The sequence below is a fragment of the Nycticebus coucang genome, chromosome 7 (genome assembly GCF_027406575.1).
Source record: "Nycticebus coucang isolate mNycCou1 chromosome 7, mNycCou1.pri, whole genome shotgun sequence".
NCBI classification, from domain to species: Eukaryota; Metazoa; Chordata; class Mammalia; order Primates; family Lorisidae; genus Nycticebus; species Nycticebus coucang.
In genome coordinates, this window is record NC_069786.1 from 56771468 (window position 1) to 56785163 (window position 13696).

The window sequence follows — 13696 nt, forward strand, 5'->3', positions numbered from 1 at the left end:
GGGACAGCTTAGGAATCTTAGTGATAGCCATATTTTGTCTCATTGCCTAAGTAACATCTCCAACTTTCAATCCAATAGATAAACCAGATTAACAATGACACCTGCTATCCTCTCAAAAATAAGCTCCTACTTTTCATTAGAAAGAGAATTTGAAGTTTTCATCCTGATACTAAGAGGCTTTATTTTCTAAAGGTACAAAAATAATTATATTAAAATAATGATACATATTTGAGGAGGTATATTTAAAATTAAAATATGATATAATTCCAACAAAGACAAAAAAAATTTTGCTTTGCCCTTGAACAACCAAGAAAAGCAAAAGTCTGTTTTATATCCTGAAAATAAAAAAGAGACTGCTTGGAAATAATAGTGCTCAGTGCTTACACCCCAAATTAGTTTATACTCTTGTTAGATCAATCCAAATTCTAACTCTATGAAAATTCAGTTGTTAGAGCAAGGAAAAACAAAAATCCACTTCAGGACAAAGTTAATCAAGATGAAAGGAAGGTATATTTTCAGTGAGAGAATTTTATGCAGTCAGATTATTTCTTGCTAATGTTTTTAAAGGTTTTGAATTCTCAACTTTCTTGGTTTTCTGGTGGCCAAATCCACCACCTCCTCCTCTCTTTTTATGCTTGCCTTCATTACTGTCCATATTCAGATCAACAAAGGAGATACCTTGAAACCAATTGACAGAGCAATTGAGGCAAATTTAAAGATCTGTTTCAGAGAATGAGAATCATGCATTCATATGTCTGAGTTATATCCTTCTTGGGCTGACTGATGAAGAAAATAGTTCTTTTCAATCAACTGTTCAAGCTGAGACTGAATGTCAGAAATTTTAGACCAGGTTGGGGTGGGGGCAGGAAAAAAAATAAAAACAAAAATGAAAAATAAAAAAGAAAGAAATTTTAGACCAGGAAAAGTCAAATTCACTTAATGGAATATTAGATTGCCTTAAGGGAGAAAAGAACATCAATTCTTCCGGGCACAAAATGAACAAGATTATCCTCTTCCATTTAGGTCTCTGGCTATTCTACTCACAAAATTAATATATTTCTAGAGTCATCTGGAGGATCGTACTGAACAATCCAGTCCACTTCTGGAATATCAACCCCTCTCCCTGTCATGTCTAAACACAGCAATATCCCGGAATCTGCATTGCAGAACTGGAAGAATGTGGTTGTGTGCTTATTTGCTTTTGCAAATGAATGGCCAGTATAGGTCTATAGCTCAACTTAATATAGTTCTGTAACTCAGTGGTATTTCACAGATTTATAAGATGAAAAGAAAACCATCAATTTCTTCTTCCAGTTCTTCTTTAGGAATATGAACATCAGAAGGAATTCCTTTTCAGAGAGACAAATAACACATCTCTGCCCAAGACCATCCACTGTTGTGTTAGCTTTATCTTCATTAATACCATGGCTTTTTTTGGCGAAATTCTAGCCAAGTCATCAACTTTCTGAGTTTGTATGGCAGAAAAGAACGTGGTCTATCTGTGTGTTGGCAAGAACGTCATAATTTGCTTTAATTGCTTTTCAAACCCAGCATCCAGGGTGCCATCATCCTCATTCATAACCAGACACTGTAGTTTTTTATATATAAATACTAGGGTGTTCTGTCTATGGTCCAAGAGACGACCCAGTGGCCACAATGGTCTTAATCCCATTTGCAAGTTTCTGTGTTTCAGCAGATCTGTCACTGCCACCTGTTATCAATCCATGTTTGAAAATGGCGAGTAATTAGACTCTTAAGAACACTAAGAATCTGCATGGCCAATTCTTTAATTAGGAGAGAAAAGGACACCTCTTCCATTCCTGAGCATGTAACTTTGGGACTAAAATTGTGTTGTAGAGTCTCAATAAAGAACCATTGAAAGAAAAAGTTTTAGCACAGTGATTGTTTACCCCTCAATTTACTCTCAAGAAACTCAAAACATGGACACCAATATCAAACACTACAATAAGGTGTGTATCACAGGATGGGATGGAAATATTAGTTGCCTAGAGCTGCTGTGGACATTACCACAAACGTGGTGGCTTAAAACAGAAATGTATTTTCTCACAATTCTGGAGGCCAAAATCCAAAATCAAGGTGCTGACAGGACCATGCTCCCTCCAAGGACTGCAGGGTAGAATTCTTCCCATACCTCCCTCCTAGCTTCCCAGCGCAGCTGGCAATCCTGTTGGTCCTTAGTTTATTATAGCCACATGATTCCAATCTCTGCCTCTGTCTTCACATCACCTTCTATGGATATTTCTTATAAAGATTTATGTCATGGCCTTTAGTGCCCACTCAGATAATTCAGGATAAACTCCTCAAGATCCTTAACTTAATCATATCTCTTGCCCTATATGGTAATACTTTTACGACATAGGGTAATATTCACAGATTCCAGGGATTAGGGTGTAGACATACATCTTCAGGGCCACTATTCAATCCATGACAGTAGGTGTAAGTTGGTGGGGCATCTAAGAAAAGTCATGGGAACTCACAGGAAAGAAGGCCCAATAAGCTGGGGTGATGGCTGAGCTCTAAGGTATGAAGGGAGTTATCACCGTGGCTCCTCTGAGGTAGCCCAGTACGCCAAGTCTCTTGAAGCAGCAGCTAAGGAACAGAAAGTATGTGTGCACATTACAGAAAGGCAAGCAATGAGGCCAAGATCAGGATTTAACCCTCTTCTCTTCAAGTCTTGACTTATAACCTACACTTTTTCACCCCATCCAAAATGGATTTAAGAAAGATTAAATTATAGATACATTATAGAGCTTCTAACCACTATTTAAATGGCAGGTTTTTGGTTTCTTCTTTCATTCCTGCTGAAGTTCTCATAGTGGAGGTGCTGATGCAATTTAGACATGTTCAGGGAGAACTGTCTCAGAGAAGATATAAGATCAGGTGACAAGGACAAGGCAGCATGTCCCACAGTGGCCCAGATAGACTGTGATAGAAGTTCAGAGCAGGACAGATCACTCCACTCCTGGCTGCAGTTATCAGGGAAGTCTTCAGGGAGCAGATGACATTTGAAAATGACATTGAAAAGAAAGTACTTCAATAAGTAGAACTGGAGGTGAAGAAGAGAGGAGAGTGGGCCAGGGCAACCTAAACCGATAGGAGAATATGTATTTTTTTTAATTGTGGAGGTGAAAGACTAGAAAGTATTTTGGGAAACAACAAGAAATTCAGGATATATGCAGGAGAGCAATCAGATAAAAATGAAAAGAAAAATTGTTATATGTGGTCCTTGCCTGTCAAGAAAATGATATGGACTTTATTAAATAAGCCTGGAGCTGTCATTAAAGGTGTTTTGAATAAGGAAAAGACATAATCAGACATAATCAGAGTTGTCTGAGAAGATCACTCTGGCAGTGGTATGAGGATGTATTAGAAGCCCAGGGAGGCTAGACGCTGGAAGATTAGTACAGATAGGAGCTAAATAAGGGTCTTGATTAGGGAGGCACCCTGTGAAAGGAACAGAAGTGAGAGCAATTTCAAAGAAAACTCAATAGGATATAATAACTTATTGGGTATTTGCAATTGGAAATATAGGAGACATCAGAAATGAGTTTGAGATAGAAATACAGTAATGCAAAATAGCATTTCCATTCAAAGAATTTGGAAATCAAGAGGAGGATCAAGTTCAGCAGCGAAAAAGATTAAATTAGTTTACAAATGTTAAGTTTCGAGAACCAGCAGAACATAGAGATGCTAAGAAGAAAGGACATGATTGGAATATATTTATGTTTATAAGAGTCACTCCCATCAAGAAAATAAATGAAGATATAGAAATATATAATATCACAAAGGGGAGAGAGATTCCTAAAGTTTAAGGATTGTCCATAATTAATTTTAGAAGAGCAAAAGCTAGGCAAGAAGATCAGGAAGAAATGATTTGACCAAAGAAGTAATAAAAGTGAACAGAATTTAAGGGGGATGAGAATTTCAAGGAAAAGTTATCATTGTCAAGTACTTTGCATTTTAAAACCGTGCTACCAATGGGGAGGCGCTCATGATCCTGAAAGGCACAGTGCTGAATGGGAAATCCTGAAAGATCAACATCCCTAAAGTCTAAAATAGAATTTTAAAAATAATTTTTTAAATTCTTTCAGACATGCTTATTTACATTTTTTTTTACAATTTAATCTATTTTACTTTAATATGGTTTTTTTCCTAACAGCTTTATTTAAGTATAGCTAACATGCAATAAACTACATACTTCAAATGCATATTATGAAAGCTTGACATAAAAATACACGCATGAAACCAAGACCATAATCAAGACAGTGAACACAGCCATCACTGCCAAAAGCCCCTTGTTAATCCCAGTCTCCTGCCCCTCCCCTCTTTCATCTCGCTCCAGGCAATCACTGATCTGTTTTCCATCACTAGAGATTAGTTTGCATTTCCCATATTTTTTTATAAATAGAGTCATACAATTGTCCTCTTCTTTCTGTCTGGGTTCTGCAAACATGTATCTATATAAAAACTTGTCTGAGAATGTCCACAGCAGCTATATTTGTCATTGCCAAAAGTTCTAAACAACTCACGTGTCCACCAACAGGTGAATGCATAAACTAATTGTGGTATATCCATACAATACAGTAATACACAGCAATAAAAATAAACTATTGATTTAAACAGCATGGATGGATGTCAAAATAATTATGCTTATTTACATTTTTTAAAGGAAATTTACTTAGGTAACAAAAACATGACAGAACACTTCATAAGCCACTTTGCACAATAAAGTAGGCAATAATAATAAATACATTTTTGCAAGTGTTACACACTCTGGTATACTACTGGCAGTCACACAGGTATAACAGTTATGAGCAAACAAACCATATTCTTTAAAAATAGGCCATAAAGAGAAAAACTAGCTAGGCCTTGTGGCAGCACCTGTAGTCCCAGCTACTCACTCAGGAGGCTGAGGAAGAGAACCGCTTGAGTCCAAGATTTTGAGGTTGCTATGAGGCCAGGACACTCTATCTAGGGCAACAGAGTAAGACTTTGTCTAAGAAAAAAAAAGTAAAAAGAATTTTGGGCTTCAGGGATTTTCATCTTTAGGTATTTCACCATTCAGGATTGTGCCCTTCCAAATGACTCTTTAAGGATTATGATCTAAATCTTAACAAAGGCACAGACATTGCACTTGTGTTTAGGAGGTTGCTTTTATTGGATGGGAAGAGGCCAAATTACAAGAAGATAAAGACTAATAGTGATGACTAAGGATTATAGATAAATTTTCAAGAAGTCTAAGAATAAAATATCAAAAGCCAATATAGAAGGAGGAAATAGGGTCACAACATGTTTAGGTATTTATTGTTTTCTTTTTAGAATAAATCATTATATTCCAATAAATGTTTATTTAGTTCCTATAATGTTCCACTGCCCTAGTTGGCAAGATTCAGAGATGATTAGAATTTGATTCAAAAAAAAAAAAAGAATTTGATCCTTACTCTCAAGCAGTAAACAATAGAGAAAATAGGAATGTAAACAGTAGAATCTCCATAGTTGACCACCTCCCCACATTGACCATCTCCTTAAGTTGACCTGATTTTCATAGACCAGACATGCAGCACATATACTCAATGGAAGTTCCTTATGTTGGCAACCTCTGTATGTTGCCCAGCTTGTTACAGTCCTTTGGGTGGTCATCTTATAGTTTCTACTGTATGCTGCTCAACCCAGTGTGGTAGAAACTGCAATCAGGTAAGTGGCAGGCCATGGGGGCTCGGAACAGGTGCACTAGCCTCGTGGCCTGGTCTGGGGAAGGGGAGGAGACAGGAATGAATGATGCCTATTGCATCTTCAAAGGGACCTGAGAGCGAGGCTGGCATATTTAAACAAAGGAGTCAGAGAAGTACTGCATGTTTTCTGCAAAGACAAAGAATCTTACAGGAGAGAAAAACTGAAGTTGATGAGAAAGAAAGTAAATAAGGGCAGCTTGGTTCTGTGTGAGATGGGAAAGGATGAGCTCAGGCAGGCCCGTAAAGGAATTAGCCTTTCCTAGAAGGAAACGAGAGGAAAGGAGACAAATTTTTTTTTTTAGAGAAATTTTCATAATAAGTCTCTAGATAGAAACGGGTCTCCACATAATTGCAAGAGGGACTTTACCTAACAATTGCAATCAGTGTAACCTGGCTTAATGTACCCTCAGTGAATCCCCAACAATAAGAAAAAAAAAAAGAAACGGGTCTCCATACAATAACATTTTTATAATTTTATTTTTTTATTAAGTCTTTTGTACATAGATCATAAAGGAGACAAAAATTGATGAAGAAACTGGACGCTACTCAAGGAGCAAAGAAAGTGGCTGAGGGAACCAGGTGTCTGCCTTGTTCCTCTTCATAAAATGGAAGGTCAACCATCTGCTGAGATCAGGGTCAGGGCTGGAAAGGGCAGAGAAGTGATGATTACTAGATTACTAGATTAATAGACTTTCATGCTTTTAAAATAAAAACTGGTTTTTTTGAGACACAGTCTCAAGCTGTTGCCTGGGGTAGAGTGCCATGGTGTTATAGCTCACAGCAACATCCAACTCAGGCTCAAGCTATCCTCTTGCCTCAGGTTTTCTATTTTTAGTAGAGATGGGGGGGGGGTCCCACTTTTTTGCTCAGGCTGGTCTCGAACTCGTGAGCTCAAGCAATCCACCCACCTCAGCCTCCCACCGTGCTAGGATTACAGGCGTGAGCCACCACACCTGGCCAAATAAAAACATTTCTTCAAATCAAAGGCAATGACTCTTTTCTTAATGTATCCAGTTTGAAGAAGTGGGAGGCCCTGAGCTTGGGCTGTGGAGGCAGACTGCCTGTCGTGGACTCTGTCTTGTCTGCTCCACACTCTAAGCCAGGGGTCCTCAAACTGCAGCCCGCGGCCACATGAGGCGGTGTGATTATATTTGTTCCCGTTTTGTTTTTTTACTTCAAAATAAGATATATGCAGTGTGCATAGGAATTTGTTCATAGTTTTGTTTTTTTTTTTAACTATAGTTTGGCCCTCCAGCGGTCTGAGAGACAGTGAATTGGCCCCCTGTTTAAAAAGTTTGAGGATGCCTGCTCTAAGCTCTGTGCTCTGAGAGTGGTTTTATGATGTAAATAAGCCCTGTGCCTGCAGCAGTTCCTCTACAAATCAGACAAGTAACAGTACCTCGCTCATGGGTTGTGGTAAGGAATAAGAGAACGCATACATGTAAAGTGCTAGAAACAGTTCCTGGCACATAACCTGTACTCAAAACATGTTAGCTATCGTCATTGCTAGACCAGTGCTATCCAGGGGAACTTTCTAAGATGATCGAAACTCCACTGTGTTTTCTAATACAGCAGGTACTAGCCACACCTGGCTCTTGAGCACTGGAATTGTGGCTAGTGTGACTGAAATTTTTATTCATTGAAATTTAAAAAGCCATATGTGCCTAAGCAGGACTTTACTGGTACAAGGAGAGGCACTGAGTTCCCTCCCCGGGGAACTCTGGCCCTGCAGTCCTGGAGAACAGGCCCAGCCAATTAAAGATAAAGCTCTCAGGACACAGCTTTGTTTTGCTGGTGTTGATGATCGAAGATGGCATAGAGAAAAGAGTACTCACAATCCTGTGCCTCCAGAGAAGTTTTCAGTCACCAGTAGGATATTTTTTAGATAAACAAGAGGCAAGTGGCATTGCCCCCAAGGGAATAGAACAGAGGTTCAACTGGCTTTCAGCCGAAGTGGGTCAGTTGAGAGCCATTAAGAAGGACGGCTGGAGTTCTAAGTGAAGCAGAGAGCTGCTACGCAGGTGTTTTCTTCAGCCCTGTTAATGTCTGATGACAATGGTGTAATTTCACATCAGAGCCACCAACACAGCCAATTTCACTGCCCACGCAACAACCTGAGATTCAGATAGTCTACAGCATTGATAAAATGCAAAGGGAGAGGGGAGAAAGGTTATCCATGAATAATGCATTTCCTTCTGTGGAAGCAGGAGGAGAAGAAACAAATGGATCATTAATGGGCTTAATGTGATCAGGGTACTCAATGCAAGGGCCCAGCACCAGAGCCTGCAAGCGAAGCCACCAGCAGAGAAGGCAGCAAGACGGAAGGGGAGGGCAGGAGTTGATGGCAGCATTATTTTGCAGTTGCTTCTTTTTATTTCCAAGATTTCAAAGCCTCTTCTTACATCCAAGATTAGTTGCGTATCTCTTTTCTAGAAAAAAATAGCTAGGTAATGAAAACATCATATTCCTGAGTATGTATGAAGAGGTGTTATCACATTTGAAAAGCTTAATAATTAAGATAATAGTGGGGGAGGGGGATGAAGGATAAAGTAACCCAAATAAAAGGCCAGGAAGTAATTAAGCGGAAAAAAAAAAAATTCTCGACCATTGCCAAGACAACAGACCCAAAAGTCGCAAGTTATAGTTTGCTTTAGGCAACCACTTTGCTGTAAAGTAGCATATCTTGATCTTTGCAAAATCAAATGTTTGAAATCCACTAATATTTAGGGAATTCTGTATGTTTAATGTATATGAACATGAAAAAAAATCCTTTATGATATAAATAAACATACCAATCACTATCCCATAGCAGGGATTTATCTTCCTGTTTTGTAAAGTAATTTGAAAGCTTTGGAGTCCAGCAGACCTGGGTTTAAACCAACCTCCATTTCTTGTTGATAATGTGAGCTTGGACAAGTTTCCTTACCTCAATGAACCTCAATTTCCTCTGCGGTAAAATGGCAGCAAAAATACAGAATGTCACAGAATCCAGGGCATGAGGTAGCCCTATATAAAATGCCCAAGAGTTCTCAGAGAGTAAGGGCACAATAAATGCTAATTGTCCTTCAGGCAGATCAGGTTGTGCATTTGCCTGTGAGGAATCAGACTCCACAGAAGCTCAATATGCCAAGGGCTAATTTGACTCTGTTTCTGACATAGAGATGTTAAGATTCATTCTCCCAAGGAACAATAATTGTGCTGGGGGCTCTTGTAAATCTTCAGAATAAGTCAGAGAAGACCTGGGTAACCAGACCATATGTCTCAAGCTCCAAATAAAACCCTATGGGGTGCCAGCCTCATGTGCTAGAGGTGGCAGGTTCAAGCCCAGCCCTGGCCAAAAACTGCAAAAAAACCTGACTATGAGGAGTTCTCCCTGAGGCTGGTATGACCCTGGCTCCAGCTGGCTGTAGCTGGCACTGGACTGTGACCTGTCCGGACTCTATCTACCATCTGGCCCCAGTACTGCAGCATGCCTTGTGTTCCCAACTGGTCAGCTGAGCTGATTATTCCCATCTAGAACAAGGAGCACCCCCTAGCCCATCAGATTTAAGGTTTGAGTTCCAAATATAATTTCCCTAACCTTGAATAAAGTGTGTTTGTTTTATAGCAAAAGAAACAGAAGTATGTTTTAAGGAAACGAACTGCTAGCCTTGCCTGAGGCAGGCAATGGGGATTGACATCAAATCAAGGCTGGTGATGGGTGGTGGAGGGTCTGGTGTAGATCATCAAATAAGCAGGAACAAAGAGTTGCCCTGAAGTTAGTCAAGCCCTGTTCAAATGGCCTGATTCCAGAGCAGACATAGGCCAGAGCTCAGACTTGGCCCACCAAGCAGAGAGAGCTTCAAGCAGAAACAGTCCTATTCGTGCCCTAGGTTTTTACAAGAGAAGTTGTCAGGAAGCTTGAACCTGGTAAGTCCAAACTTCTAACTTCAGAGCCCCAACAGTCATTCATTAGCTCAGATTTCTCTTGAACTCTCTAGATTTTGGAAGAATCACAATCTTTGTATTCCAAGTCTGGTTCTTATTAACATGGAACATATCCTCATGTCCCTATAAGTCTCTCTGGTTCTATTTCAGTAGGAAAAACAATCATCTAGGCTAGGCAAAGCCTCCAAAGAAAAATTGCATCTTCATAAAAGCATATCCTTAGCATCCTTAGAAAATTTATGAGAATTCAAGTTTCCCCCAGCCTACCCTCTTCCTGACCCAAGAACTTAACAGGTTAAAATCCTAAAACATTTAAAAAATAGATGTTGGAAAAATGCCAAAAAGTAGCTTACTGATTGATGCAAAGCAATCGTCAGTATAGGGGAAATGTTTGGAAATTACACAGAAGGCAGAGCCCTCTTGAACATATGAGTCCTCTCTAACTTTGCCCCCAACATGTATCTGTGGCCATGATGCCATCACACAAAGGCAAGTCCTGATTCCAAGTTTTGGCCAGTCTTATGGATCCAGTGGGAGAAATTGCACTAGTCCTGATCCTTGAGGATGAAACCTAGCATTCTCATAAGTCCCACTAAGAATAGTTCTATTGTAGAACATAACACAGGCCTCAGAGGTCACTTAGAGATAAAAAGGCACATTCACCATCTCTACCTAGTGCTTCAGTACTCTTTGTTTGGCCAGTCAAGGACCAGCAGGCCACATTTAGCCCCAAGTCCACTGATTCCCCACTTCTCTCTAATCCTTCTTTAACTCCACACTTTCACCTAGAAAATTTTTAATAAGAAGAATTTCAGTCCTATGGTGAAACAATCTATCTCACTTTTCCTTGAAGTCCTTTTGGAAAATACTTACAATGTCATAGATGGCTTACCAACCTTAAACAAGACCTGAGAAATTCTTTTCTGTGTGTGTGTGTAAGACTGAGTCTTACTGTGACCTTGAAATAGAGTGTAGTGGCATCATTATAGCTCACAGCAACCTCAACCTCCTGGGCTCAGGCAGTCCTCCTGCCTCAGACTTCCCAGTAGCTGAACTACAGGAGCCCACCACAACGCCTGGCTAATTTTTATATTTTTAGTAGAAATGGGAGTCTCACTCTTGCTGAGGCTGGTCTCAAACTACTGAGCTCAAGCAATCCTCCAGAGTGCTTGCATTATAATAATGAGCCACTACACCTGGCCTACGACCTGAGAATTTCTAAAACTCTTGCATTCCTTGTAAGAAAGTACACATTCCCATGAAATACAAATAGCTATAGAGAAATGCCCAGAACCAAAATTTCTTTCTTTTTCAAGGAAACTGGAACAAAAAGCCTCAGGAGCAAGAGAAAAAAACAAATAGCAATTCAGATCTTCTATTTCCCTCTCAGTTGTGAATCTTACAAGTCTTACTACTCCTGGGTGCAGGTGAGGGCTGAATTATAATAATGAAAAACATCTGTTGACTCAAACAGCCTGTACTCCAGGCACTCTGGCCCCAGGTGGGCCCTTATCACAAAGCACTGGCTCTTCCCCTTTGCTAATAGAATAATATCATGAACAGATATGGTCAGAGTAATCTCCAAGAAAGGATTAAAATTAAAGCCTCTGGATTGTTCCAAGGGTGTGTCTCCACCATTCCACCATCTTTGTACCCTAATAAATTATCTTTTCCACTTCTCCCAAAGCTAATCTCTTTTCCCTTGTTTTGGATTAAGAATTAAAGTGAGGGAGACAAGATGGCTGACTGAAGCCAGCTTTCCACAGAGGCTTCTGTCCAGAAGGAGAGTTAAAGGACAGAAATTTAGCAAGTAACCTGGTGAATTAGAGCTGCACCGAGAAGGAAGGTTGAAGAACACACATCAACCCCGTTAAGGCGAACTGTGACCCCAAGGATACAAACAAAAGGTACAAAATCCATCACCAAGCAGACGGGAGTCCCCTCCCCCATGAGAATGGCTCGGAGTGCCCCACAGACACCGAGCAGAGTTCAAAGGTCCTCCCACTACACTCCACCAGAGAGACCCTCTAAAAACTGGACCTACCTCCCCTACTAGGGTGCCATGGTGTTCTCCTGCCAGGCATAAAACTGTACAAAACTGTATATATTCTCTACCTGCAACTCTGAGCTCCCAGTACTCCCCACACCTCTCACTCTAGGTCTGGAGGCCTGTCCCCCAGGAGTCCAGATTCTTGGGTGATTTCTCAAAGAGTGTGGACAGGGCCTAGACTGCAGCTGGTCAGTGCTGATTCTGCAGCACGGGAGTGAGGAGAGGATGGTTGGCTGAGAGGGAACCACACTGGAGCGGCGGTACCCCAAGGCACAGAGCAATACCCATTTTTGGCAACAATAAGGCTCACTCCCAGATATTCCAAAGCCACACCCCCTGTCTCCCTGGGCAACCAGAGGAGGCTGGGCATCTTCTCAGGTGGAAACACCGCGGAACAGATCTGGAACGGAAACGCAGGCCTCGTGAGCATCTTACCTTAAAACATAAATATAGACTCATGGTGAAAGGATGGTCGTCCATATTTCCGGCAAATGTTAATCAGAAAAAAGCAGATGTTGCAATTCTACTTGCAGACACATAGGCTTTAAACCAACAAAAGTAAGGAAAGATAAGAATGGTCACTTCATATTTGTTAAGGGTAATACTCAATATGATGAGATTTCAATTATTAATATCTATGCACCTCAATTTATAAGAGAAACTCTAACAGACATGAGCAACTTGATTTCCTCCAGCTCTATAATAGTCAGAGATTTCAACACTCCTTTGGCAGTGTTGGATAGATCCTCCAATAAGAAGCAGAACAAAGAAATTTCAGATTTAAACCTAACCATCCAACCTTTGGATTTAACAGACATCTACAGAACATTTCATCCAAACAAAACTGAATACACATACTTCTCATCAGCCCATGGAACATACTCCAAAATCGATCACATCTTAGGTCACAAGTCTAACCTCAGTAAATTTCAAGGAATAGAAATTATTCCTGCATCTTCTCGGACCACCATGGAATAAAAGTGGAACTCAGTAACAACAGGAATCTGCATACTCATACAAAAACATGGAAGTTAAATAACCTTAGGCTGAATGATAGCTGGGTCAGAGATGAGATTAAGAAGGAAATCGCCAAATATTTGGAAAAAAAAGACAATGAAGACACAAATTATCAGAACCTTTGGGATACTGCAAAGGCAGTCCTAAGAGGGAAATTTATAGCACTGTAAGCCTTCCTCAAGAGAACAGAAAGAGAGGAAGTTAACAACTTAATGGGACATCTCAAGCAACTGGAAAAGGAAGACTATTCCAACCCCAAACCCAGTAGAAGAAAAGACATAACCAAAATTAGAGCAGAGTTAAATGAAATTGAAAACAAAAGAATTAACAGATCAATAAATCAAAAAGTTGGTTTTTTGAAAAGGTCAATAAAATAGATAAACCTTTGGCTAACTTAACCAGGAAAAAAAGTAAAATCTCTAATCTCATCAATCAGAAATGACAAAAACGAAATAACAACAGACTCCTCAGAAATTCAAAAAATCCTTAATGAATACTACAAGAAACTTTATTCTCAGAAATATGAAAATCTGAAGGAAATTGACCAATACTTGGAAGCACGTCACCTTCCCAGACTTAGCCAGAATCAAGTGGAAATGTTGAACAGGCCAATATCAAGTTCTGAAATAGCATCAACCATACAAAATCTCCCTAAAAAGAAAAGCCCTGGACCAGATGGCTTCACATCAGAATTCTACCAAATCTTTAAAGAAGAACTAGTACCTATATTACTCAACCTGTTCCAAAATGTAGAAGAAGAAGGAAGACTACCCAACATGTTCTATGAAGCAAACGTCACCCTGATCCCCAAACCAGGAAAAGACCCAACAAGAAAAGAAAATTATAGACCAATATCACTAATGAATATAGATGCAAAAATATTTAACCAGATCCTAACAAACAGAATCCAGCAACACTTCAAACAAATTATACATCATGACAAAGTTGG

The 13696-nt window shown here is 39.8% G+C and overlaps 1 pseudogene; it reads right to left on the bottom strand.

Annotated features, from left to right (window-relative positions):
- Nucleotides 1–515: 515 nt before the first annotated feature.
- LOC128590743 (ATP-dependent RNA helicase DDX18-like) lies at nt 516–1828 on the bottom strand (annotated as a pseudogene).
- Nucleotides 1829–13696: the final 11868 nt, after the last annotated feature.